We start from the raw sequence: 5,000 nt of genomic DNA, 5'->3' as shown, positions 1-5,000 counted from the left end.
AAGGAAGAGAGAGGAAAAGGAAGAGAGAGAGAGGCAGGAATCAAGGAAGGAAGAGAAAGAGAGTGAGAGAGGAAGGAAGATAGGGAGAGAGAGAGACAGAGACATGTGTATATAAATGTGTGTATGTATATATACATACATGTATTATTCATATGAATAGCTTCCACCTAGAAGGAGGGAAATTATTTTAAAAGAGACCTTGAGAGTTGAGGATTTACCTGGTAATGGCCTCTTCTTCGAATTCTGAAAGTGATCTCCTTAGGGCGTCTTCTGGAAGCGCCCGTAAAAGTTAATCCAGTAATAAAGTTTAAGCCAGATCTCCAATGCGCATGAGCAATGGCAGCGTCCCGGATGTATTTTTATTCACCTCCGGACATCCTAATCATGCACATGCGCAGAACGAGCTGTTTAATCCCACCAATCATACATTGATACGTAATGACAACGTCTTCAATTCCATAGAAAAGATGGAGTTGAGTTGCCATTAATATTTATGATAAGCAATAACGAAACAAATTCCGACATTTTCATGTCAGAGATGTTTCTGATAATGTATCAATATATATTTTTATAACTTGTTGGATATTCAAAATGCAGATACACCTCTCAACATTGAAAAGAAAAACAAAAAGAAAATCCCACAGAGAATTCCAGAGCTTAAGACACAGAAAAGGCAATGTTATTTCTAGGTTGGAAAAACATTCCCAACCTATGCAATATGTTAATTAATTTTTTTTTTTAATTAACAACATCACAATTAGGTTTCAATTGCAGAGTAGAAACTTCCTGATTGTTGAAACTTTAGTGACTTCAAAACCGCGTGGACACTTGTTACCATGATTCTCGCTAGCAACACCCTGACAAAAGTACCCTCCCCGTGCCCTGCGATCACACACGAGAAATAGCTCTCGGAGAAAACTTCCACGAATGTATATTGATATTACAATATCTCTTTTTTGTTTGACACCGTCATTTCGGTTGTCTAGAATATTTATAGGCTATTTAAAGCCATTTATATAATTTTATTTATATTGACATATATATTAGCAGTTAAATCTAGCGTACATGTGTGTGTGTGTATATATATATATATATATATATATATATATATATATATATATATATATATATATATATTTTTTTTTTTTTTTTTTTTTTTTTTTTGAGAAGGGCTTAGAGTTCAGTTTTCTAAGGGCTTGGTAGGCAGGGCGAAGGACATTTACCAATAGCCTTCAATCTCCTCAACAAGATTCCTGATGAACTGTTCCTTTTCCCGTCTCAGCAATGTCTGAGCCCTACGCACCAAGGAACAGCGCAAGTCCTGATTGCCATTCAGCCAAGCAATGAAACACACTTCAGTGGCCTCCGATGTCTACAAGGAGTTGAAATTCTGCCTTGCCCTTGGGTGTACACCAGTGGACTCTTGCGCTGCTTTGACTGTTTCGCGCTTGGACTCCAACAGAGCAAATGGGTCCGTCATGTTTTCAAATTCTGTGAATCCCTCAGTCTGTTCAGGTGGCTACTGGAGGGATGATGAGATTTTAAGTGGACCCATAGGGTAGATACTACCAGCCTATGGACAGTGCCACAGTACTCGGCACTCTGGTAAACCATGCAATTCTGGAGGATCATCCAGTGAGTGCTGACAAGAATGAGGTCGATTTCCAAAGAACTCATATCGTTATACCATGTCCAATGCGGGTTGGAGCGCTGATAGCAGGAGCCAGAAATCCTGGATCTCTGGGACCTAGCACAATATCGGAGGAGGCTGTTCTCGCTGCTAGGGTCAGCTCCCGAGGCATGGGGACCGAAAGACATCTCGTAGCCGGATACCGCATTGAAGTCACCCAGAACAATGTGACAAGCGTCTGCTATGGATACCACTGAACGCTTTTTTCCCATCGTTTGCAAACATCGGTAGGAGTGTACACAGCAATAAGAACATATATATATATATATATATATATATATATATATATAATGTAATGTACATATATATGTATATATATGTAAATATATATATTATATATATATCATATATATATATATATATATATATATATATATATATTATGTACATATATATTATCTATATATATATTGTATTAATATATATATAATCTATACATATTTTATGTCTATATATATTATGTATGTACATATATTATATATGTATATATATATATATATCATGTATATATATGTATATATATATTATATATATACGTATATATATATTATGTATATATACGTATATATATATATATATATATATATATATATATATATATATATATATTATGTGTATATATATAGTACACATACATATACATATAAATTAGGTTGATTAGGAAGGTCATCCAATCAGGTAAGGGTGGTAATGTCAAATGACCTCTTAATAGTAGATTGGGAGAGGCCTAGATCCTGCAGTGGAATAAATCGCTGCTGAACAAACTTTTATATATATATATATATATATATATATATATATATATATATATATATATATATATATATATATATATATTATATAATATATAATATATATAATAGTTATATATATGCATATGGATATATATGTATGTATGTATACATATATATACACTTGTATATGTATATTTCGTTTGCATCACTCAAAAGCATTTCATTTAAACTTCATAAAGAGATTATGATACAGTATAATATATTTTTACTAAAAATCTAGTAAAACATTACTTTTACAAATTATTTATCTGGAAGTTAATCCCTTGCTTCCATAAAAAAAAGATATTATATTACAGTATTGAGAGTTGTGCTAAACTTATTGAATATTTATTATAATTTGCTGCTATAGAAAAAAAAAAAAATTCTCATCCAAGTTTCGTACCTGATGATGCGTTAGAACTGCTATAATACATGATAACCTAAACTTGTTGAGTGATTTACATTAGGTCCATATCAAGTGTTTCCACGTCCTCCACGCCATCCCTTTTGTTTTTTTTTCTATTACTAAGCCTCCTTTTACACATTAACTGATTTCCACAAAGAAAAGTCACATTTGCACACTCATGAAGGTATGTACGAGGCTGAAGAAGCGCATGAGGGTCGCCACGATGAGCGGTGCGAGTGGTTTCGGGCACTCACTATGTCTCTCGAGCGGAGATGTGTTTACGACCTCGCAGTGTTTTGAAAATTCGCTCATTGAGAGAAACGAGAGAGTTGCTTGATTTACGTTGTAAACAAACCTTTTTTAGATCTCCTACATGCGTTAGTAAACCCGGGCTCTGGACAGAAATAGGGAAGTACTTCTCTTTGCCTAGATCCTTTTCAGAAAGAAAGAAAAAAGAGTGTTGACGGTAGCTTACAGTTAAAAAAAGACAATAAGAGAGATTGTACGATTTGCAGATATAGAATTTGTAAACATAAGTTTTGTGTTTTGATTAGACGCAGTATGGTACATTGGTCTTTAGTTTATGGTAAATTTACAAAGAGGACTATATAATTGATGTTATCAATAAAAACAGTAATTGTAATAATAATGATCGTGATTATAATGATGATAATGATGTTGATGGTAATAATAATAATAATAATAATAATAATAATAATAATAATAATAATAATAATAATAATAATAATAATAATAATAATAATGATAATAATAATAATAATAATAATAATAATAATAGCAATAGTAATAGTAATAATAACAATAACAACAACAACAACAACAACAACAATAATGATGATGATAAGGGCGAGGGCGATGATGGTTGATAACAATATAATAATAATAAAAAAAAAATCTTTTCTATGCATTTGATATTTTGGTAAACACATCCATGCTTTAAACACACCATATTTCCAGGCTACTCTAAGAATCACTAGTATACGCGTAACATTTTCTGTAATAAAAGACATTTCTTGTTCCCTAAGCATTAGTCAGCACACATAACCTGCATTCCTTACATCAAACATTTAAATACAAAGACTGTTATCAAAATGCAAAACAGGAGAAGACAAACGCTCAAACTTTAGTCGTTTCCAGGAAGCTCTAACTCAAGGCTTTCAACACAGTCAAAAAGTAATACAGTTTGGGCCTTTTTGTAGAATCCCTTAACACCTAACTTATTGATGCATTGTTGGATGTTGCCTCATGGTCGTTACAAAACACATTATCATCGAATTTTCTGCAGACAGACAAAGGTTAGAAAGTTATTTTTCCTAATTTCGTATAAAAAAAACAACAACATCAATACGTAATATCAGAACTTAATATGCTGGTATGGTTAATAGTTACAAGCAAAACATTTTGGGAGCTTCAAATAAAATGGATTTTTTATTTTTTTTATTTATACAAACTCAATACGTAGTTTCAGTAACCGTCATGATTGACTTCTACATTTGATATACTGCTAAAAAGCCACGGAAACATTGTATATCCCATTATATAAGATTTTTGTATCAAGAAACACACGATGCGATTCGTGATTTATGAAAATGTAAATCCCTGAGACTATTTTAAATATACCTGAGAAATGTGCTCTGCATCGCTGGCCGGAGTGTATCACATTGCATCAAGGGAGAGGCATACAAACTGATACAGACTGAAAAAGGTGTTTCAGCAGGTTCCAATAATGCATGCCTAAAGGATAAACATGAATCAAAGTGTTAAGGTTTGCGGAAATGCTACAAAAAAGGCCTTTTATTTGTTAATATATGGTACTGTGCCACTTCATCTCCTCACATTCCCATGCTCAATTTCATACTAATGTTATGATGAAAAAATAAATGAATAATAATAATAATGACCCCGTTCTTACTTTATCTCTCTCTCTCTCTCTCCCTCTCTCTCTCTCTCTCTCTCTCTCTCTCTCTCTCTCTCTCTCTCTCTCTCTCTCTCTCTCTCTCTTTCTCTCTCTCTCTCTCTCTCTCTCTCTCTCTCTGTCTCTCTCTCTCTCTCTCTTTCTCTCTCTCTCTCCTCTCTTTTTACCTCCCTTTCTCTCTGCTTCTCTCTCTCT

Source organism: Penaeus chinensis, chromosome 14 (assembly GCF_019202785.1).
Source record: "Penaeus chinensis breed Huanghai No. 1 chromosome 14, ASM1920278v2, whole genome shotgun sequence".
Classification (NCBI taxonomy): Eukaryota; Metazoa; Arthropoda; class Malacostraca; order Decapoda; family Penaeidae; genus Penaeus; species Penaeus chinensis.
The sequence above is the reverse complement of the archived record's forward strand: the minus strand, read 5'-3'. Positions refer to the sequence as shown.